At 44.1% G+C, this 24,933-nt stretch overlaps 1 protein-coding gene across 6 annotated transcripts in view; it reads right to left on the bottom strand.

Moving 5' to 3' along the window:
* The window catches only part of CKAP5 (cytoskeleton associated protein 5), a 300,340-nt gene extending 290,931 nt beyond the window's left edge, over nucleotides 1-9,409 (bottom strand). For 5 of the 6 annotated variants that reach the window (XM_029583093.1, XM_029583094.1, XM_029583096.1 and 2 more), the window contains exon 1: nucleotides 9,301-9,409. The gene's annotated coding sequence lies outside the window, so the exon portion shown is untranslated. Of the gene's footprint in view, nucleotides 1-7,907; nucleotides 7,927-9,300 lie in introns of those variants that run through there. The other variant, XM_029583092.1, reaches the window with a different exon arrangement.
* Between the last annotated feature and the right edge of the window lie 15,524 nt (nucleotides 9,410-24,933).

Here is a 24,933-nt window from a genome sequence, read left to right as displayed (position 1 = left end):
AAGTAAATCGAGTAACGTCCCGTGCCTTGCTGGTTTGCAGGTACGGGGGAAATGGCCCCCAAGCTTTCCAAACGTCCGAGGGTCCCTAGCACGGCCGCTCTCTTCTCTGGATGCTTGCAGGGCGACACCAGGAACTTGTCTGACGGGATTCGAGCAAAATCTAAAGCATAACCATTTCTTATCACATCGAGGACCCAGTGATCCGACGTTACCTTGACCCATTCCTCGAAAAACAATGTTAACCTCGCCCCGACGTTGGGAATTACGGCCTGGGATGGAGGCGAGGGATGATCAGCCTCATCTCATTGCGAGGCCTTGGACCCGGTGCCCGAAGGGGGTCCCCCTTGTCGACCGGGTCTTTTCCCACGAAAGGACTGCGACCACTGGGAGGTGCGAGCGGAATACAACCGGTATGCTGGACCCGAGGACCTCTGAGGACGCAACTTTCTGCTTCCACGAAAACGGGGCCTACTGGACAAAGAGGACCGGGACCTAGACCTGTCCTCAGGCAATTTGAAAGCCCTGTTCTCCCCCAGGGAAAGCATCAAATCATCCAACTCCTTGCCGAACAACAGCTTTCCCTTAAATGGAAGTGAACCGAGGTGGGCCTTGGAGGAACCATCCGCCGCCTAGTTACGGAGCCAAAGGAGACGACGCGCAGAGACCGCGCGACATGGATCTAGCCGAAGCCCGAAGGAGATCGTGGAGAGCATCTGCCCCATATGCTATTGCCGCCTCTAAGCGATCCGCCTGAGAGGCTTCTTCTTCCGAGAGGCCCGCATTTGCCTGGAGGATCTGAGCCCAGCGCAAACTGGCTCTCATCGCAAAGTTAGTACAAATGGCGGCCCGGACTCCTAAAGCTGACACCTCGAAAATCTTCTTGAGTTGCACCTCCAACTTCCGGTCCTGGATATCTCTGAGGGCCGTGGCTCCCGTGACAGGGATCGTCGACCTCTTGGTCACCGCCAACACCGCTGCGTCCACCTTCGGGATCCATAATAGCTCCACCGCTTCCTCCGGCAGAGGATAAAGCTTGTCCATGGCCTTTGTCACCTTTAGGCCTAACTCTGGGTATCCCATTCCTTGAACAGGATATCCGTCGACGAGAAATGGAAGGGAAAAGCCACTGCGGGACCAGTGAGACCCAGGAGTACCGGATCCATGTTGGCTTCCTGTCTGGCGACCACCGGCGGAGCCTCAATGCCCAGCTCCTCGAGAATAGCTGGTATAAGCGGGGCTAGTTCCTCCCTGCGGAAGAGGCGGACCACTTTCGGATAGTCACCCTCCACGGCCTGCGCCCCTTTGCCCACTCCGGGCGGGGTGGAACCGCCCCCTGGCGTCCCCTCTGTCCCCCGCGGGGACTCCTCGTGGGAATCCACCTCAGAGACGGAGGACTCACTATCCGTGGCCTGTGGAACCCCCCACGGGACTCCCCGCGGGTTTCGTCTCGCCTTGGTAGACCCGGCGGTATGAGCAGAGGACCCCTTAATCTTCTTCTGCTTGGGACCCGACCTGTGAGTCCCCGAAACGGCCCCCGACCCATGCCTACGCCTGCGGCCCTTGTATCTAAGGACCTTGCGTAGCAACAACGCAAAGTCAGCAGAAAAGGAGGAGGACCCGGAGGCCGAAGAATCCTCACCTGAACTAACCTCCCCCGGGGGCGCTGCCCCCCCTGGGGCGTCCCCCCCCCGGACCCGGTCGCAGGGAAAGCGGAGGAGGCAAGGCGCCATTTTCTACCGGCACCCGCGCGACTTCGGACAGAATTTAAAATGGCCGCCACTCCCGCGCTAATCGGGAAGAGCTCCTCAGGCACCCCCGAAGCTGCTGCTACACGCGGCGGCGAACGATTCGCCCGGGAACGGCTCCCCCCACGCGGCCCGGACAGCCCCTCACCGCCCGGGACACAGGACGCACAAAGGCCCTCCCTGGAGAGGCCCGCGCGGCATGAGGCGTGATCGCGACGAAAAAAAAAGCACAAAAATAAATTAAACTAATCTAAAAAAGAAAAATCCGCCCCCACGGCAAGCGGCCCCCCCCCCCCGAGCAAGTGAGACGGAGCCGCGACGAAACGGAGAGCCGGCAGGCAGAGAAAAAACAAACTTTTTTTTTTTTTTTACAATTAGACGCCGCTGTCCACGGTCCTGGAGCCCTGTTCCAGCGGGGGTGAGTGAACCGGGCTCCCCGGTGTCACCTCCGACGCTGCCACTAGAGCAGCCGGGCCCTCGGCCCTGGCAGCGGCCTCAACCGGGGGGGGATGGTCCCCTCAGAACCTGCCAACCCCCCTGGGAGGCAGGGCGGACCGAACTGAAAAAAAAAACCCAAACAAAAAAGAGCGCCTGGAAAATTTACTAACCAGACCCTTACAAATTTAAAAATAAGACCAAACTACCCCTAACTGACTAGCAGGACCCAGGGCAGCCGAGGCTGTGACTGCACGTGCACCATCTACTGGAGACAGAGTAAGACTGAGGGGCTGTGGCTGGCACACTGTCATTTATTTTATTTATTTATTTAGCTATTTTCTATACCGGCTTTCACGACCAGGGGTCACATCAAACCGGTTTACATTGAACAGTTTGTGCATTAAAACATAGAACTGGAACAACTAACTGGTGCAGAAAATACAGTTACAATGAACAGGGAATTATACAACTGGGAGAGTGGGAAGAAGAAGAAGAAGAGAGTATAACAATTAATAGAAATGCATTTACAATGGATCTTTACAAAATATGTAACTTAAAGACCCAGACTGAGAGCAGTCCTGGTCTGGAGTAGGTGGTGGATGATTAAGACTTTATAGTGGAGTTATGAGATGATGCGAACTCTGACAAAGTAATTAAGGGATAATATTAACATGGGTTAATCTAAGATCGGAAAGGCTTCTCTGAAAAGCCAGGTTTTTAGTCTTTTTCTAAAAGTTAGTAAGCATGTTTCCTGGCGCAGCTCTACTGGGATAGAGTTCCATAGGCGTGGTCCTGCTGTTGATGGTGCTCTGTCTTCAAGTGATTTGTGTTTGAAGGCTTTGGCGTGTGGAACCTGTAATGTTTCTTTATAGCAATTCCTGGATGGTCTGACTGTGGAGTGTTTTTCCAGGGGGATTTGTAGATTAATGGTGCGATATGATGGATGACTTTGAAGATGGAAGTTATGGACTTATACATTATTCTGTATTGAATAGGTAGCCAGTGAAGGGCTATCAGGATCGGGGTTATGTGGTCGATTCTCCTAGAGTTGGTCAGAATTCTGGCAGCTGTGTTCTGCACCATTTGTAGCGGTTTTGTATGAGAAGCTGGAAGGCCTAGTAGAATGGAATTACAATAGTCCAGCTTGGAAAATATAATTGATTGTAAAATTGTTCTGAAGTCGCGGGAATGGAAGAGCGGTCTGATTTTTTTGAGGGTGTATAATTTGTAAAAACAGTCCTTGGTCGTTTGGTTGATGAATAGTTTTAGGGTTAGGCGGTTGTCGAGGATAACTCCTAGATCTCTTACGTTTGTGGTTTGCAGGTTGGCTGGTGGATTTGTGGTGATCTTGTTGTTGTCGTGGGCTATGATGAGGAATTCTGTTTTTGAAGCATTGAGAATCAGGTTCAGACTGTTGAGGAGGTGTTTGATCTCCGTTAGGCAGCTCTCCCAGAATTCTAATGTGTTTGTAATGGCTGAGCCGACAGGTCTTGCTCTGTCTCCATCTACTGGTGCGGAGTCACAACCCAGATGTCCTGGACTGATCCTGGTACGTACAGGGAACTCCCTATTAGGACTACCACAATCCACATTGTGGCCACTGCAAATATTACAAAACTCAGCTGCTAGAATTTTAACTGGCAAAAAAAAAAAAGAATGACCACATTACAGAACACTAGCCAAATTACACTGGCTCCCAATTGAACAAAGAATACAATATAAGGCTTTATGTATAATTCATAAACTAATCCACGATGAAAAAGCTGACTGGTTTAATACTGCAGTAAGAGTACATGTCCCGCAAAGATACCTGAGATCTGCTAATAAGGCTCTACTAACTGTCCCTCCGTTAAAACGGCACGCCTCACGCAAGTAAGGGAAAGAGCACTATCTCTGGCTGGCCTCGTGCCTTGGAATACCATGCATCTCGAATTAAGGCTGCAGAGAAACTTAAAAATTTTCAAAATAAATCTGAAAACCTGGCTCTTTAAACAAGCTTTTTATAAAGATAAAGAGAAGGAGAAAAACAGCTGATAAGGACGCACCAAACTTGAATTTGTTAATGGTAACATACAAAAGCATATTAATGTTAAATACAATCCGCTTAATATGTTCCTAATATACAAGCTTAAATTACAATTATATTACATTGTTACTGTACTGTGATGGCACATGATTAAGTTGTAATCTGTACCACTCATTCTTTCATTATCGTGCCTTACTGTAAACCGTTGTGATGGTTAACTTAACGACGGTATAGAAGAGTTTTTAAATAAATAAATAAAAAAGGAGAGGTTTCTAAGAAAACTAGAAAGTCATGGCATAAGTGGCGATGTGCTTTCGTGGATTACAAACTGGCTAAAGGACAGGAAACAGCAGGATTAAATGGACAATTTTCTCAGTGGAAAAGGGTAAACAGTGGAGTGCCCCAGGGATCTGTACTTGGACCGGTGCTTTTCAATATATTTATAAATGATCTGGAAAGGAATACGATGAGTGAGGTTATCAAATTTGCAGATGATACAAAATTATTCAGAGTAGTTAAATCACAAGCAGATTGTGATACATTAGAGGAGGACCTTACAAGACTGGAAGATTGGACATCCAAATGGCAGATGAAATTTAATGTGGACAAATGCAAGGTGATGCATATAGGGAAAAATAACCCTTGCTGTAGTTACACGATGTTAGGTTCCATATTAGGAGCTACCACCCAGGAAAAAGATCTGGGCATCATAGTGGATAATACTTTAAAATAGTTGGCTCAGTGTGCTGCAGCAGTCAAAAAAGCAAACAGAATGTTAGGAATTATTAGGAAGGGAATGGTCAATAGAAAGGTAAATGTCATAATGCCTCTGTATCGCTCCATGGTGAGACCGCACCTTGAATACTGTGTACAATTCTGGTCGCCGCATCTCAAAAAAGATATAATTGCAATGGAGAAGGTACAGAGAAGGGCAACCAAAATCATAAAGGGGATGGAACAGCTTCCCTATGAAGAAAGGCTGAAGAGGTTAGGACTTTTCAGCTTGGAGAAGAGACGACTGAGGGGGGATATGATAGAGGTGTTTAAAATCATGAGAGGTCTAAAACAGGTAGATGTGAATCGGTTATTTACTCTTTCAGATAACAGAAGGACTAGGGGGCACTCCTTGAAGTTAGCAAGTAGCACATTTAAGACTAATCGGAGAAAGTTCTTTTTTACTCAACGCACAATTAAACTCTGGAATTTGTTGCCAGAGGATGTGGTCAGTGCAGTTAGTATAGCTGTGTTTAAAAATGGATTGGATAAGTTCTTGGAGAAGACCATTACCTGCTATTAAGTTGACTTATAAAATAGCCACTGCCATTAGCAACGGTAACATGGAATAGACTTAGTTTTTGGGTACTTGCCAGGTACTTATGGCCTGGATTGGCCACTGTTGGAAACAGGATGCTGGGCTTGATGGACCCTTGGTCTGACCTAGCATGGCATGTTCTTAAGACTGTGTGAATACCTGTCAGTCCAACTGCTTCTGCCACTCCTAGGTCTGTTGACTTCCTGATCATGCAGTCATTCCAGGCCCTAGTGACCACATACGTGAGAGCAAAATGACAAAAAAAAAAAAAAAAAAAGTGTGGTGGTGATGGGAGAAGAGAGTTAAGCAAATCAGAGGGAAGGACAGTGAGTGATGAGATGTAGGAGAGTAAAAAGCAAATGAGATTGAATAGGCTGTGGGATGCATTGGGAGACGGGAAGACAGGGGATCAAAGATGTTGTAGGGTGTGAGGGAATAAGAGGGACTATTCTAAAACACCTACTGTCTGGCAGATGCCTCCAGTTCTCCATGAGTCAGAAAACCTCAAGTGTACTAGTCTTTACCCCCACCCCCTCTTAACCCAGTTAGACACATACCTTTAGGAAAACCTATGAATGCACACACTGTACCTAATTATTTCCCTAAGTTACAGTCTGTATGTACATTTACCTCTTGTTTTCATTTATGAGGGTCTAACCTGTACACCATTATGAACTAGTGATTTTCACATGGAATGACAAATAAAATAAGCCACAGTCTGTGGAGAAAGTGAAGGGGGAATGGGGGTAGGGGGAATGTCGGTATATAAAAAAAAAATCTAAATAAATAAATAATAAATAAGAAAAGACAGTGAGTGAGGAGAGCATGTGACATAGTTCCCTTCCATTCTCATGAAGGCAGACAGCAGGCCCCACACCCCTAAGGAGACTTGAGAACACTAGTCAATGCAAACCAAACCAATCTGTTCTGCTTCCTCAAGGCAGAGGCCAGTCCACTGTTTCTAACTTGAAGAGGTGGCCTGTACTTTACTGGTTGAGGAGAAGAATTGCTGGAAGGTGATTTTCTAGGAGCTTGAGGATCACCAGAAATAGAGGAAAATTAGTTCTTACGTGATAATTTTCGTTCCTGTAGTACCAAGGATCAGTTCAGACTGTAGGGTTATGCTCCGTTCCAGCAGGTGGAGTCAGAGAGACAGGTTCTAAGTACCTCCCATATCCCAGGGTGCCTCCTGCGATCCTCCAGTATTTTGAATAAAAGCAGAGACTCATGAAGAAGGATAATCAATGACTACATCAACTATATATATGAATAGAACAGATACATACAATCTTCAGAGTTTCTTAAAGCCTTGCATAGGAAAAGGATAAAAAAGAATTCAAACTAAGAAAAAAAAAAAAAACCAGTAGTAGAAGCGGACTCTCCGGAAAAAAAAAACAACTGGCGGGTGTCTGGACTGATCCTTGGTACTACAGGAACGAAAATTATCACGTAAGAACTAATTTTCCTTTCCCTGTACATACCAGGATCAGTCTAGACTGTAGGGATGTACCCAAGCTGCCCTAGCAGAACAAATAGGTATGAGAAATACCGCCTTGAGCGTTAGGACCTTCAAAGTATCAGGACCGCAGGGGATGTCTTCCTTCACCTGCTGGAGTCAGAGAAATACTGGAGGATCGCAGGAGGCACCCTGGGATATGGGAGGTGCTTAGAACTTCTCTCTGACTCCATCTGCTGGAAGGGAGACATCTGGACTGATCCTGATACATACAAGGAACTGTGTTAGACTTAGGAGCTGTAAGGACTACTGAAGAATTTATGGGGGGAGCTGGAGGATAAGAAGCGGTGGAGCAGAGATCCCATCCTATTTGCTCTATCCTCTCTTCCTTATCACAGTTATCCTGCATCCCCAACAGCTAATTATCTTTCACCTACCAGTGCTCAAGTATGTTAAGACTATGCTGGCAGAGTGAGAAAGTTAATTCACACCCACCCCTTTGCACAGGTCATGTCTGATCCTGCCCACAATTCTACTTTTTGTCTGCATAGTAAGGCCAGATTCTGTTATTTATGAAATAAGTACATTTCAAAAATGCATATTGTAAATACTGTTTCTCTTTAAAGACAGAAAATATACAATATGCATTATAGATTGCAGTGTAAGCAGTTTGGGTGCAGCTGAAGACAGCATACAAATAAGATTGGATTCTATAATAATTATAACTACTATACAAGATAGCAATCTTTAAGTGTGGTCAGTCACCAAATTAACATCACTGATTAGTTTTTGTCTTTGGTTTACTAATCATTTGACCTCCAGTCAAAGGTCATTTGTTTAGCCTTCTCCAGAACAAGCTCACTGTCAAAAATGCTAAAAAATAAAAGTTTGAAATGTAATGTACAATGTTTTGTTGCAAATGAAACCCACCTGTAATAAATGTAGGATTTCTCCAACCACTTCTCATTAGCTACCATAAAAACAAAGATAAGAGAATTCAGCTTAAGCAGAAGAATTTTATGGGCCATTATTTTCTCTAGTATTTGCCTTTGAGTGGCTTCTAGATTACAAAGGGCCAAATAGACTAAATGGTTCCTCCTATTTCATGACGGAAAAAAATATTTAGTACCTATGGTCTGAAGTGTCAACTGGAACGGCCAACTTTTTATTGGTACTGAAACAAAAGCCATCAAGACAGCCACAGGAAAATAAATTCAGAAGAACAAAATACTTAAAGTGTAAGAAAAAAATATGTTTGCAATTATAAGAACATGCCATACTGGGTCAGACCAAGGTTCCATCAAGCCCAGCATCCTGTTTCCAACAGTGGCCAATCCAGGCCATAAGAACCTGGCAAGTACCCAAAAACTAAGTCTATTCCATGTAACCATTGCTAATGGCAGTGGCTATTCTATAAGTCTAAGTGAACTTAATAGCAGGTAATGGACTTCTCCAAGAACTTATCCAATCCTTTTTTAAACACAGCTATACTAACTGCACTAACCACATCCTCTGGCAACAAATTCCAGAGTTTAATTGTGCGTTGAGTAAAAAAGAACGTTCTTCGATTAGTTTTAAATGTGCCCCATGCTAACTTCATGGAGTGCCCCCTAGTCTTTCTATAATCCGAAAGGGTAAATAACTGATTCACATATACAAGAACATCTCAAACCGAAATAAGTCCTGCATTGTTAATGTGAGGTTGTAACATTGAGTCTCTCACTATTGAACAATTTGTTTCATTAGCTAGGACTCTTGAGGCTCTCTGGATTTCACACGGGAAACTTACAAACCAATAGATCAACATACAGAAGGGGAGGAATGGAGTAAACAGGGCAGCCATATTTCCTGACGCAAGTCATTAATTTCTCTCAGAATAAGGAAGCCATCTGCAGCACAATGCCAGAGAGGAGTTGTCATGCTCGGACAGTAAGACTTTTTAAAATGTACTCTAGTAACAGACATTAAGTTTACCGTTTACATATAAAAGATGCAACTGTAAGAGCCTAAGCAGAAAGTGATGCCTTGGCAAGGATACAACTCCTCTGCACATTCAGAGTTCATCTCACAGTTCATTCAGTAATAAAATATTATGCCCCGAAGACAACGCCCCGAACGCACTTTGCTTATATTCAGCAAACAATTTCATAGGTTAAAAAAATGAGAGAGATTTCTAAAGGAAATCTTAGGAAGAGTAGCTGCAAGGCCTTTGCATGAGCAGCGCAGCTGCTCGCAGGTACTCAGCCTCTATGCCTGCCTGGCGCGGGCTAAGACCGTCCGTGTCACCAGGAAGCTGCCCGCTCCAGCCTCCGCCGGCACTCACCGAGGCTGAGAGCATCCGGAGCCGGCCACGAATCTTACCCGCTGGAGAACGCCATTTTTTACCCTAACTGATGAAAACGCATCCGAAGGCGGGGCCCCAGAGCCTGCCGGGAAAAAAAAAAAAAAAAAAAGATACACGCTGCACGGTGGCGCGAGCTGTCACAAAGCGCTCTTTAAAGGGCCATGCACATTCCCGCAGCAGATTCCGCCTTTCTCCGGAGTCCCGAAGAGCTGGAAAGCATCGCCTCCCAAACGAAAAATACGTTTTTTGCACAATGCAACCTGAAACGTATACCCGTTAGATATATACAGAGCCTTAAAAGGGCTCATAAGAAAAACTGCCATACCGGGTTTGACCGAGAGGACGCTGGAGCCTGTTTCCAACAGTGGCCAATCCAGGCCATAAGAACCTAGCGAGTGCCCAAAAACTAAGTATTTCATGTTACTGTTGCTGGTAACAGCAGTGGCTATTTTCTAAGTCAACTTAATAGCAGGTAATGGACTTCTCCTTCAAGAACTTTTCCAATGCTTTTTTAAACAGCTTTCACCACCATCCTCCAGCAATGAATTTCAGAGGTTAATTATATATTGCATGAAAAAAAAATTAGTTTTAAATGTACAATTACCTTGTACAATTGACATCTGAACGTTTTGAGCAGCAAAACAGACAATACTTAAGACACAAGGTGTATATAGTATAAATTTGACCTGCAATCAAATATGCCAGTTACAGCACTTCTAGACAGACTTATGTACTAGTTTCTAATTCAACTATAAGTTTACACCTAACACTGTAAAAAAAGAAAAAAATTCACCTGACCAGCAGGTAAGAAAATAAAAACCATTTAGCAGCTATTTGACTATTCTGAGATCTTAAGATTGTGCCTGAAATGAAATTGTGTTTCCAAATCAATTCTCAAGGGATCAATTTTACAAACTATTTATTTAACAACTTTTAACAAAACTATCAACAAAAGGATTTGTGAGAAACACTGAAAGATGACAAGCACACGGAGAAACTGTATCCAACTTGCTTTCCTTTAGCTCTGCAGCCTTCAGCACAGCCATCACCTTCCACAGAAAATGGCCAAAAAAGGAATGCTCTAGATCAGGGGTCAGGAACCTATGGCTCATGAGCCAGATATGGCTCTTTTGATGGCTGCATCTGGCTCGCAGACAAATCTTTAATAAAAAAGTAAAAATCTAACAAAATCCTCCACCCTCCTGACGCCCCCCCAAGACCTGCCAAAAGTCCCTGGTTGTCCAGCGGGGCTCCAGGAGCGGTCCGGGAGCGATCTCCTGGACTTGGGCTGTCGGCTGCCAGTAATCAAAATGGCGTCGACGGCCCTTTGCCCTTACTATGTCACAGGGGCTACCGCCGCCATTGGTCGACCCCAGTGACATAGTGAGGGCAAAGGGCCATCGGCGCCATTTTGACTACTGGCAGCCGACAGCCCAAGTCCAGGAGATCGCTCCTGGACCCCCGCTGGACCACCAGGGACTTTTGGCAGGTCTTGGGGGGGGGGGCATCAGGAGGGTGGGGGTTGTAGTAAATTAATTTTGGAAGTCTTGGGGGGCATCAGGAGGGTGGGGGGTTTTGTTAGATTTTTACTTTTTTATTAAAGATTTGTCTGCGAGACCTGGACCCCCGCTGGATCACCAGGGACTTTTGGCAGGTCTTGCGGGGGGGGGGGGGGGGGGGGGGGGGTTGTAGTAAATTAATTTGGTAGGTCTTGGGGGAGTCAGGAGGGTGGGGGGTTGTAGTTAGTATGGCTCTCACGGAATTACATTTTAAAATATGTGGCGTTCATGGCTCTCTCAGCCAAAAAGGTTCCCGACCCCTGCTCTAGATGCCAGCAGGGCTCACAAGTCTTCCTCCCTCCCTCCTGGTGCCTCAGCACACCTGCAATCTCCAAATTTAGAACATGGATCTTGGCACACTGTTGGCCCCTTTAAATGGTTTTCTTCAGATGAAATGGGACTGCTTCTAGGAGGCACTTAATTTCTTCTAATTAAGCAAAACAGAAGGCTTAAGTACATACAGATTGCTTGCCGAGTGTGCCTACTTGTCCCTTATTTAGTCTTGTTCCTGAACCCTTTATCTATTTTAACCATTTTATACAATTCAAAAAGTTGTAAAACTTTAATTGTACACATTGGTCAGATCAAATTTTCCAACAGTTCAATTCACTAATATTTATATTATGCATGCATTGGTTGCCTTAGCACAGTTTTCTAGCACGTTTCAGAAGCACAACACTTTTTTCTTCTAGAAAACATGAATTTCTAAGTGTTAGTGCTCTAAAACTTTACCTAATCTCAAATATTGTTCAAACTGTAAGACTCCTTGCAGTATATGCTGCCCTGTAAACAAAGGAAGTTTTCCCAGCTCTGCCCCCAAACATGTTATTTGGTTGTAACTATGAATGAAAAAGGGGGAAAAAATATCTCCTTCCACTGAACAAATGCAATGTAAACAAAGAGGGTGTGGCTACTAGTTAGGTTAATGGGTTAGGAACCAGAACTAGGTATAAATCCTCCTCCTTTCACCAATACCTCTGACCCTGAGCAAGTCATCTCTCAAGTACCACTTAAGTTGGAGTAGGGTCTTGTACCGGTATTTAGCTTATTGCAATCACCCTGGTGTATAAGACACTATCAGGCCAAAACAGTAAAGTGCGGCCACGGTTACCCTGCTTCTAACCCGCTTTCTACTCACAATTTGGCAGCGTTAGTCCAACCTGCGATTCACTATCCCTTTTAACCCATCCTTACCGCTTCTTTAAATCAACAGGTAACCCTTTCCGCCCGCGGCATGTATATGAGATTTAAACGATCCGATTAGCTATTCCCTTCCATTCAGTAACTTGCGCCCCGACTATCGCCTTTTTAACCTGCAGTTTAGCCGCGTCTTTAACCTCCTAAATTACCGCTTACCCTTACCCCTGCGTTAGAGGCAGGGGTAAGGGTAGATGGCAAACGTTCCCCCAGCCCCCGCTCACCTGCCCTGGCCGTGTCCACGGGTGTCGGTCTCCGGGGCAGCCCCAGTCTTCTCTCCCCTCCTCCTGAAGCAACTTTAACCAAAAGAAAACCTAAAATCCCCTCCTCCCGAAGCGACTCGACATGTAAAGTATTGTGAATAAATGTAACCAAAGTTAACTTACTTTCAGCCCTCTCTGCCCTCCTCCGGAGGCACGCACCACGGCTCCCCTGCCTCCCGGGGGCAGCCGGCGGCAAAAGCGGCTTCCAGCGGCCCCCACTGGCGAAGATGGATGAACGCACGCCCGTAGTGCACAGGTGCTCAAGCCAGTGAAAGCACATGAACGGGCATGCATGACATCACGGCGTGTGTTCATCCATCTTCGCTGGCGGGGGCCGCTGGAAGCCGCTTTCGCCGCCGGCTGCCCCCGGGAGGCAGAGGCACCGCGGTGCGCACCTCCAGAGGAGGGCAGAGAGGGCTGAAAGAAAGTAAGTTAACTTTGGTTACATTTATTCACAATACTTTACATGTCGAGTCGCTTCGGGAGGAGGGAATTTTAGGTATTCTTTTGGTTAAAGTTGGGATCCACTTCCTAGTACCTATCATTTCAAATGTCATTTGAAGTGACCGGTACCAGCGCACCCAGGCCTATACAGTAAAATGGATTGCGCTTCATGGACGCGGCTTGCATTTGCATGCCATTTAAATAGAGTATCGAGCGGTATGTGATCCGAACTGTGCGTGTGGCAAACACGGGTGTGCCCGGCCCTAACGCACCTCTTTCTACCGCACCTTACTGTATCGGCCCGTATGTAAACTCCAAAATATGTGGCCTAAATAGTTGAAGTACAATAATAGAAAAGTGCAGGCTCATACAAAATGCAATTTCAATGTGATCAATGGGACTCAGAATTACTAGCAATAAAATTATATTCAAAAGCTCCATAAACTGTTGAGGACAATAAAATCCTGAGTCTAAACTTAATCATACAAATTTAAGAAAAATATTCCCTATTTTTTGCTATTAATACATGCATAATTTGAAATCTATCACAGTATAACGACTGTGAACCACTTCAAGTTATATAATACAGTGTGGTATATAAAAATCTTAGAAAGTCACAACAAATTATCTATAGACTAGGTCAATGATTAAGCCTGTAAGCAATTTTAATATTGCATTTTCAGCTGGCTCACATATTACCTTAAATATATATTAGTGCTTCCACAGCACACATCTTAAGAAAGCAGTTCTCAATACAATCACCACATAAGAAGCACTTGGCTCAAGTTAACAGTATTTTTAGGAAAATAATCAGAGCTGGTGGCTGCAGTCAGCACTACCTAAACTGTTGAGAACGCCCATACTTTAAGACAAAATGTCACTACAATTTATTTTGGAGCAGGAAAACTGCTTTGGAATGATAAAATTGTCTTCTACAATTTAAGTACCATATTTTCCCAAATCACCCCTACTGGGAGTTTCTTCATGCATCCAACAGGTCTGGTTTTTAGGACATCTTAAATGAATAGGCATGAGATATATTTGCATACAATGGAGACAGTACATGTAAGTTACTTTTAAAAGTGCATCGCCGCGTTCCAAAAAGCTATGCCGGCCGCTGAATGCGGAGGCATTTTTGCAGGTTATTTTTAAAGAGATGTGGTGATATAACTATATATGTCAATTAACAGCTATCAAATTATGCCAATGGGCCGTCTGTCAGACAAATTGGACAATGTAAATTTGCTATGTCCAACATTTGTGCTTACATCACCACATCTCTAAAAAAAATATATAACACCCCATGAAAACACTGCCGCACTTCGCAGCCAGCATACCCTTTTGGAACTCAGCAACGCACTTTTGAAACTAACTTCCAGCTTGTTGTTCTTCCTAGTTGATAATTATTATAAACTAAATTCATGTGTGCCTATATTTATGTATTTCATCTTTTATGCATAAAGACGCAGACACTAAGACTTTCACCCCTGATGCAGTTCTCTACTCAAAACATTACACTCATGTTGGGTGTAAAGCTCACTGTTGTGGCTGCTGCCTTGAAATATAATACCTTCTCTCTGAAGACTCAAGGGAAATAATTCATTTTCAGTAATTTACATTTTATTTGCAGAAAATGGAAAAAAAAATTAAAACTCATCTAAGACAAATGATTAAATATGACCTGGGCATTTCATGTATAACCGCACATAGAGGTGTTATGACTGTCCTTTAGCAGCTTGATTGGAAGTGTCACTATCAGTATTTGAACATGTGAATATTTGATACATTTTCCTCGAGTGCTGAGTCTTTGTTGTCAAGATACAATCTATGACAGCAATTTGTATAAGGAATAATATAAAATCTGAGGCGTGTGTGTCTGAATGGACTTAAGTTTACTAAAATCATGCCATTCAGCTGTAAAACACACAATACGGCATATAGTTATTTATAACACTTATTTCAATCACCTAACACATCCAAAGTGATGTACAATCAGACAAAATAGAATACATAAAATACAAAATAAAATGTATTTCTTCACCAAAACATGGATCAAGATACAGAAAAACAAATTCAAAGGATACAGCAAAAACATGCACACATCACATTTAAGTCAACATAACTTAAAGGTTACTACAAAAATAAAATACATCCTAAATAATATTTGAAAATCCAATTACATCACATCCCTTTTAGTGGAGTGGAGGAGTAGCCTAGTGGGCTATGAACCAGGAGACCAGGGTTTAAAAGTCCCACTGTTGCTCCTTGTGACCTTGGGCAAGTCACTTTACCCTCCAATGCCTCAGGTACAAACTTACGGGCCGACACAGAAAATCCCGTGGGAGAGCCTGCGAGCGCCCAGGCCACTCTCCTGGGCACGTGATTCAGAAAAGAAAAATATGTAAATGAGGGCCCGCTGTAAAAGAAGGTGCTAGGGATACCAGCACGTCCCTAGCACCTCCTTTTTGACAGAAGCAGTGGCTGTCAGTGGGTTTTGACAGCAGACACTCAATTTTACTGGCATCGGTTCTCCAACCCTCTGACAGCCACGGGTTTGGAAAACGGACGCCCGGCTAAATTGCGTGTCCATCTTCCAACCCGCAGGCAGATTTTTTATTTTTTTCTTTGATATTTTCGCTATGATATTAATTCGGAGGGTGTACAGAAAAGCAGTTTTTTTCTGCTTTTCTGTACACTCCCGGTGCTGGCCAAAATTAACGCCTGCCTTTGGGCAGGCATTAATTTCTGAAAGTAAGATACGCGGCTTTGCTGCACATTTTGCTTTCTGTATCGCACGGGAATGACTAATAGGGCCATCAACATGCATTTGCATGCTGCGGGCGCTATTAGTTTCGGGGGGGGGGGGGGGGGTTTGGCAGCACCTTTTTGACGTGCTATTACCCCTTACTGTATAAGGCAGAGCTTTCCAAAGTGTGTGTCGCAACACTTTAGTGTGTCGCCTGAGGTGTGTCGGTGTGTCGCGCAAGCCCGGTGCACGTGACACACCGGCAAGTGGGAGCCAATGCAGCCGCCGGTGGAGCTCATCCCACTGGCGGCTGAGCAGTGAAATATCGCTGTGCTGTGTGCCGGAGACACACAGCAGGAAGATCGGCATGGCCGTGGTGGAGCTCACCTCACCACGGCCCGAAGAAGATAAAGGTCATGTCGAAACGTGCATGTGCTCCTCCTCCTTCCTGCCCATGCAGCCCCGGAAGAAAAATGTTGCCGGAGCCGCACGGGCAGAAAGGGGGAGGAGCGTCAGCCGCGTGCAGAAGAGGAGCAGCAGCGTTGTTGCAGCGGGCGAGAAGAGGAGGAGGTCCGGTAGCAGGGCCCCCACCGCGGATCGGCCCGAGAAGATCAGGGCCGCTGCCATCGCCGCCGCGATCGGCCCGAGAAGATCAGGGCCGCTGCAGAGCCCATCCTGCAGCGACCCGTGAAGAGGAGGCCCAGAGGTAAGAGAGAGGTTGAGGGCCCATAGAGTGCGTGTATGAGGTGAGTTGAGCGATTGTGTGCATGAATGAGGTGAGTTGAGCGGTTGTGTGCATGTATGAGGTGAGTTGAGAGATTGTGTGTGGGAGTGAGGACCTGAATGTTTGCAGAAACAGCATGTGAGAGAGCCTGTGTGTGTGAGAGACAGCATGTGACAGTGAGAGCCTGTGTGTATGAATGATTGTATGAGAGAGAGCGTGTGACAAGTGAGAGCCTGTGCTTGAGCAAGACAGCATGTGGGAGTGAGAGAGAGCCTGGGTGTGTGAGAGTCAAGACAGCATGTGCAAGAGAGAGACTGTGTATGAATGATTGTATGAGAGAGAGCATGTGACAGTGAGAGCCTGTGCTTGAGCAAGACAGCATGTGGGTGTGAGAGAGCCTGGGTGTGTGAGTCAGACAGCATGTGCCAGTGAGAGACTGTGTGTATGATTGTATGAGAGAGAGAGCCTGTGTGTGTGTGAGAGAGAGAAAGCATGTGAGAATGAGAACCTGACTGAATGTTTGAGGGAAGAAGATAGATGGAGAGAAAAGAAATAGAAAAAAAGACAATATGAAAGGAAATGGCAAAAAAATAAGAAAGGGGAGGTGGAACAAAAAAGCCTGTGACCAACCGATTAGAAAACTAAGATCAGACAGCAAAGGTAAAAAAAAAAGAAATAAATTACTTTTTACTGATTGGCACATGTAATCTTTGGTAATGTGCAAGAGTAGCACTTTCTCTATGCTGATTTCACAATGTACGAGATCAACATGGAGGAAGTGGAAACCCACGGGGCCTGCACAGAGGAGGCAGCAGAATGGGCTTCAGTGCCAATAGCAGCAATCAGCGCCTCCCCAATAGCCATGCGGCATCAGTGACAGTGGCAGCAGAGGAATGAGAGAGGCTCAGAGGTTGCTGGCAAAAGAAAGAGAGGGGGTTTGCCTTTAGTGTATGCCTGCCTGAGGGTGTGTCTGTGTATGAGAATGTATGGGTGTCTTCCTGGGGTTTGTATGTGTGAGAATAGGTGCTGGCCTGTGTGTGGGGGAATGAATTAGTGCCTGCCTGGGGGTCTGTGTGTGTGAGAATGAATGTGTGCATGCCTGGGGGATGGTGAGGGAGTGGTGTGAAAATGAATGGAAGCCTGCCTGGGGGTCAGTTTCAGTGTGTGAGAATGTTTGGGAACTTGCCTGGGTGTGTGTGTTTGTGTGTATGTGAGGGAGCCAGAGAGAGTGTGTATGAGAAAATCCAGGGGAGTAAGAGTTTGTGTGGGGGGTGTGTGTGGAGGGAGAGAGAGTGTCTTAGAGCTTGAGAGTGTGTCAGTGTCTGTGAGAGCGAGAAGTTATGGTGGGTATAAGAGCATGAATGTGTATGTATGTGACAGTGTAAGTGTGAGAGAGAATGGAAATGTGAGTATGTGTGAGAGAGAGGATAACCTCCTAATCCTTGACAATATCAGGGTGACTGGAAATCAAGAGCTCCCACGTATGGACAGCAGGGGCTTTTTAAAATCCTTATTAGTTTTAATTATTGGGTGTTATTTGATATATGTGCTGTTTTGAAATATTTTATTGGTGTTTGGGAAATTGTAAAAAAATGTATATGATTTTAATGAATAGAAATTCTATTTATCAGTAGTTTTAAAATATTCTTTTATTAGTATGGTTTTACTATTATAAATAATGCTTTATGTTTCTTGATTTTATTTGTTTTGAGGAATGGTGGTTCTGTTTTTCCATTGTTAATACAGAGTCTGGCTTCTTGGGGTTTCCATTTCAGTTTTTGTCTAATTTGTGCTCCTTTATTTTGTATTCTGTATTTGGTGAGGGTCTGTCTCTGCTCTGTATGTGTGACCATGATGAGAGATTCTGCTAGCATAGGGATCTATAGCAATCGGGTTTGTTTTGTTTCCTCAGTAGGTGGTGTATTGGTATTCTAGGACCCAGTGTAATATTTACCCTTGCTTTTTCACAGGTAGGGTTATTGTTGTTAGAGTCCTTGGTGTTATTACTGTTACATTATGATGGGATTGCAGTATAGATTTTGAGTGTCTTTTTTTGCGAGGTTTTATTTTCGTTCACAATGTGCCTGGCAGTGGAAGGTGTTTGTGCTGCTGTTACTGTGAGGTGACACCAGAATTTGAAAATATCTTTTAGTATGATGAGCTGTAAGGGAAACATTCAAGCTCCATTGTTTGGGGGAATTTCAGTGGATGCACAGAGTTACAGAACTGGAGGTGCAGGATTTGTATTGACATTCTGTCCCTTCCTATAAATTCCAGACTTCACTCTCCTAGCCATATAGAATTAGTTGAATGAGGCTATCAAATAATTATAGTGTGAAACTGGCCAGCTTTTTAAAATTACGCAGAAGACCCTTTGGACTTTCTTATTAACACCAAATATTCAAAAGCTGTGTTCATCCCATCAAGCTCATATCTCATTAAAGAGGTAAATTGAATAACACAATAACTTTGTTTTTTTGTTTTTTTTTTTATAATTATCTCTTTATTGTTTTATCAATATTACACATAAAACATAAACATGTTTCTTCACATTTCCATAAAATAATTCTAACTTGGAAACAAAACAATTCAAATAATAATAATAATACATATTTTATCCATCTTCCCCAAGTTAGAAACTAATAATGCGGGGGGGCCATCTTACAAATAAATTCCCATAATGCTCATTATGAAGGGACAACATTTTCTCTCATCTCAATAGCTTCTCCTAGTATTGGTTCTTGGTTACTCTTAGAACTAATCTTATCTCTCAAAAAAGTTTCTAGCTGTAACGGTTCATTGAAACTGAATTTCTTACCCTGGAAATTAATAAAACATCTAGAAGGATATCTCAAATAAAAAGTTGCGCCTATTTCCAGGATCTTATTTTTCAGAGCCAAGAACTGTTTCCTACGGACCTGGGTAGATCTAGACACATCCGGGAACATATAAACCTTCTTACCACAAAATTGCAGGTCCTTATTTCTAAAAAATTTTTCCATTAACAATTCCTTGTCTCTCTCAGCCATAAAAGAGATAAAGAGAGTTGCTCTTTTATTAATAACTTCTATTGATTCCTCCAAAAATGTGGTAATTCCCATAGTACTTTCCTCATTTATCTTATCTTTTACATCAGATCGAGATAGAAAATAATGTATTTTAGAGAAAGTTGGTATATCTTTCTCTTCATACATTAAAATCTCTTTTAGATATTTTGTTAACATTTCTTTTGGGGACAATAATCTGGTTATTGGGAAGTTGACCAATCTCAAATTTTTTACTCTAACCAAATTTTCTAAATTTTCCAAATCATTATGTATTAAGATATTATCTCTAATTAATTCATTTTCCAAACTTTGCATGTTATTTATTTTCCCCGACACTTCATTCAACATTTCTTCTGCAGTACTCAATCTTTTACCCTGTTCTAAAATAGAAATTCTATTAACATTAATCAGTGATGTGAGAGAAGAATTTACTTGGGTCAAATTCAGATCTAATTTTACCAGTACCCTCCACAAGTCCGAGAGAGTTACATTAGCAGAATCCACAGAACTAATCTGTGTCTTACCAATGGTCACAGCTAGATTCCCCTCTTGTGCCTCAACTATAGAGTCATTGAGGCGAACAGAGGGGTCAGAAACCTCCACAGTGCTTTGCACTATTTTTGCATCCACACTGGTTGATTCCTTTACCTCAAGCTGTCCTTCTCTCGAATCCTTGTGCGGTTGAGGGGGAGTTGCTGCGTTGCCTGGACTTAACGAGGCTTCTGACGAGTCTCGCAAACTGTCCATTCTTGGCGGTCCTTGCCGGCTCACGTGGGCATCCATGGGTCCAGATCTTATTACAGTCCTGGTGGGTGAAGAAGTGGCAAACTTCGCTTTCCTCTTACGGCCCATTAAACCTTTGATATCTCCGGCTTCCAGTCAAATCCCAGTTAAAGCCGGTCTAAGCCGCGCGTGCCGAAGGCGCGCGCGGCTTAGGCTGCGCGCCGGCGTCTCTCGGGTTTTAAAGACCCGGGCTCCTGTTGATGACGTATGGACTCGGGCTCAGCTGGTGTTAATCGCTGGCTTTCAGGTACTCACTGCTCGATGGAAACTAGCAGGCGTTTCTTTCCCCAAGTCTCTAATCAGGGCGGCTGGTTGTCCCTTCAGCTCTCACCGGCCCCCCCAACTTTGTTTTATTATTGTTACTCATAAATTATAACAATAACATTAATCTTGGAATATTATATATTTTTAATATGAAATGAAAGGTTTTCACAAGATAGGTTGTGTCGTGAAACATTTTATTATGTATATATTTAAGGAAACATACATAAATTGTCAAAATACATTTTGTTCGTTTAACCTTTAACCTCCTGTTTGCTAGTAGACTGAATTACTGTGTCCCGAAATTATGTTTGTCTAAAAAGTGTGTCACCAACATGAAAAGTTTGGAAAGCTCTGGTATAAGGGGTAAAAATAGCATGGCCAAACACAAGCTAACAGTGCACTCTGCCGGAGCACACTTTACTGTATCGGCCTGTTAGATTGTAAGCCCTCTGGGGATAGGGAAATACCTCCAGTACCTGAATGTAATCCGCTTTTAAAAAAGCAGAATATAAATCTAAATAAATAAATAGAATAAATTAGTGACCATAATCCCCTCCCATAACAAGAGAGTTACCTGAATTTTACTGAACCACCACATTCAGAAAAACAGAAGACCTCATTTTTTTTGTATAACATCAAATAAGGGGCTAAGATCAGGAAACCTGACAAGACATTATACATCTCTGCTACCCTGCCAGTTCCCTCCAAAGCACTGCTATGCTGCAACTTTAGGAAAAAGGTGGCTGTGCCAGAAGAGCTCTCCAGTCCCTTCAACTCATGAAAACTGGAGAGGGGAGAACCTCAGAATGGTAAGATTATGAGAAAGATAAGCAATGTTAGCTTAGGCCCTCAGAAGGGACTTTTTGGGGGTTTTGCGGAGGAGTTGGGCAAGACGAGGAGGAGAGGGTCTGGAAGAAAAGTCAAGTACCCTAGAACATTTTGGACAAGTTGATATGGGGAGAAAACACAAGGGGGCCCAAGCGTGCTGTATAACCTGCAGTAGGACACGGGTTAAGTAGGCACTAATCCACCCCCTAATCCAATAGGGGGTTTAGCACCTATTTAACGCACCTCCAACACGGAATGAATGAGATAACTGCCGCATGTGATGAGCGCTACTACCCTTAAGAGAAAGATGGGGGTAACCTGCACAGAGCAGCAGTTACTGCTTTGGGAAACTTGCTTGGCAGACTGGATGGACCATTTTGGTCTTTTTCTGCCGTCATTACTATGTTACTAGGCTGTGATATTACTTTTCCCGTCGATAGCAGGGCTGAATTAGCCATGCTGTCATGGGGATCTGTCAATCAGGCCCAGGAGGCGGAGCTTGTCAAAGCAGAGTACAGAGCTTTGCTCTCTGCGGCTGCGCATGTGTTCCCGCGCAGGAAAGTAACGGAATCTCCTCAGTCTGTTTTTTCCGCGAGCAGGATCGCACATGGAGCTACTCTCTCCTCAGTAAAAAAAAAAAAAAATCAAATGTCAAAAATCGGGGTTTAAACCCTGTCATTGCGGCAAAGTAATGTCGGCCACCGATGGACACGACCGATGTTACAGATGTCTAGGACCAGATCACAATCCTGATGATTGTGACTTTTGCTCTAAGATGTCACCTAGAGCACTAAAACAAAGGGCCTATAGGCTTCAGGAACTTTTTGCCTCAAGGGACCCATCGGAGGCTCATTCATCGCCTGGCCCATTAACTTCATCGGCTCCATCAAAAAAGATAACTTTATCATCGGATCCTCAATCCTCCATTCTTGGAGGTAAGGACAATGCAAAACGAAGAAGGCCAATGGATTCTCAGAAATCCGCAGTGCCTATAGAGCCGCAACATACCATATCGGCGCCAGGAATCTAGACACCGACACCTTCTGCGCTTCAAAAAGTATCGGCGCAGAAGAAATCACCACGCAGATCACATACGCGCATGGCGCCGTTGAAATCTGCGCATACGGCGCAGACTCCACTAAAGTCTATGCGCACGGCACCGAAGAAATCGGTGCCGGTGACCCTTGCGCGCACAGGATCTGAAAGATATGCGCATCAATCTACATCCACACACAAATCTAAATTTGCGCATAACAGGCATAACTACTCAACTCAGGCACTAAGGAACGAGTTGAAAGAACGACATCTTCATTCACAAAGTCCTTCTTCTGGACCTGATACCACAGAACTGTCATCAAGTAAAAGTCATGCAAACTTGCCGTCTACTGATTACCATAAGCACTCAAAACACTCTTACCATAAAAAATTGGCAAAGAGAAGTGCTACATGGGAAATAAGTCCTTCGACTTCTAAATCATCTCATAGACTACCTTCCCATACCTTATCAAAAAGAGAGTTAATACAGGTTGTTTCCTCTTCCACTTCTACAGATTCAGAAGATTCGAGGAACATATCTTTCAATAAGATACAAGATGACAGACAGGTACCTAACACTTCACCTCAAAATAACTCAAGGCACCCTAAAACAGGTGTCTCACGAGAACAAGATGATCGTATGACAATGCCCCCTCATACAAGAGAGGCATTTTTTCAATTGTCTTAGTCTTTAGCAGGTTTTTATGAAACCCTTCAGTCATCATTCAAAATGACTAACATTGCTAGTGACAGTTCACCAGAACACAAAACACAGCTTAATAGAGAACCGTCGGTTGAATCGCCGACGTCTCCAATCATAAATCAACCAACCTCGCCAACTCATACACAGGAAACATCTTTTGATTCTCCTTCAATACAAACGTCCCCATCATCATCTACGGGATTTCTGTCTGATCTACAGGAACAACCGCAAGAACCGTACTCCCCTCCGGAAGACCTTACATACCCAAAATTCCTAGAAAAGTTGGGTACAATACTGCATCTAGAGGTACAAAAAGAAGCAGACCCTAGAGCAGAAACCCTAGGTCTTCTAAAAATTTTTGATACTCCAGGGGAACCAACATCTCTGCCGCCACAAGAGATCTTGCAGTCAGTCTTACAAAAGTCCTGGGATACGCCTTATTCAATTCCAGCCGTTTCCAGGAAAACAGACACAAAATTTCGTATGAGGAAAACATCTCCATACACTCTACCACAATTACCTCACGCTTCAATTGTGGTAGAGTCTACGATGCAAAGATTCAAGAAAACAAAGTCGCATTCCTCTTACCCACCAGGGAAAGACAACAGATATCTAGATGAGTTTGGCAGGAAAATATACCATAACTTGATGTTGACTGCACGAATTATGCAACATCAATTTTACATGGTACAGTACCTCTATGAGTGCATGCAAGCTATGAAGGGTATACAATTCTCAATGGCAGATCAGATACCTCAGTCTCTTCATGACATGGAAGAGTGTTCGACACCTTTTGAGGTCAATCTATGAAGCACATGAAACATCATCTAGGGCATCAGCAACAGCCATTGCAGCCCGCAGACTGGCATGGTTACGTTCAAGTTCGATACGTGAAGACTTGCACGAGAAATTAACAAATCTCCCATGTACAGGAGATAACCTGTTCGGAGACAAATTCCAGGACGCAGTAAGTAAATTGAAACAAGAAGCTCTAGCAGTACAATCATTAACATCACACCCTATTTATTCGACTGCACGTCCTTATATGGGAAGCCACTCGTAGGCAATCATATCAATCTTTTCGAACCCAACCATACCCTTCTTACCAGCGTCCTGCTCCACAACAAAATACATCAAATCAACGTAGAGGTAAACCACATAACCAGAGACAGCAGGCACAACAGCCGGCTACTGCAGTGAAAGCGACTTCATCTTTTTAATAACTCAGCCGCCACCACAACATCAAGTTCCTCCAGGCAGAATTCATTCTTGCCTCGCAGCCTGGGAAAGAACAACCTCAGATCAATGGGTTTTGGAGATAGTACGTCACGGTTACCAATTCCAATTTGTCACAAAACCCATATTGCCTCATCTTTCCACACTCAAGATTTACAATTCCCATCCACAACTGGGGGAGGAAATTGCTTTGCTTCTCAAACAAGCAATTCAACAAATTCACCCACACTCCAGTTCAGCAGCATTTTACTCCCCATACTTCCTCATACCCAAGAAGTCGGGAGGCCTTCGCCCCATACTAGACCTAAGGGAATTGAACAAATTTCTCACCAAGGAGAAATTCAAAATGGTATCGTTGAAGTCAATTCTTCCTCTCATTCAAACCAACGATTGGATGTGCTCCATCGACCTGAAGGATGCTTACACACACGTTCCAATCCATCCATCCTCGTGGCGTTACCTATGCTTTCGCTAAGGACATCAACACTTTCCATATCTGGACGATTGGCTCATACTCGGACCAACTCTGAACATCTTACTGGATCACCTCCATCAGGTGATACACTGTGTACAAGAACTAGGGTTGGTGATCAATTTTCAGAAATCACACCTACAATCGACACAACAGTTACAGTTCATAGGCGCACGCCTGGACACTACGTGCAACAGAGCATACCTCCCAGACGACAGAATATCACACTTCCGTCATCTTCTACATACATTGAACCTTACTCAGAGACCGTCAGCGAGACAAGTTTTGGTAGTCCTGGGTCACATGGCAGC

The sequence above is a fragment of the Rhinatrema bivittatum genome, chromosome 17, assembly GCF_901001135.1.
Source record: "Rhinatrema bivittatum chromosome 17, aRhiBiv1.1, whole genome shotgun sequence".
In the NCBI taxonomy this organism is placed as follows: domain Eukaryota; kingdom Metazoa; phylum Chordata; class Amphibia; order Gymnophiona; family Rhinatrematidae; genus Rhinatrema; species Rhinatrema bivittatum.
This window is presented reverse-complemented; position numbering and strand designations above follow the sequence as displayed.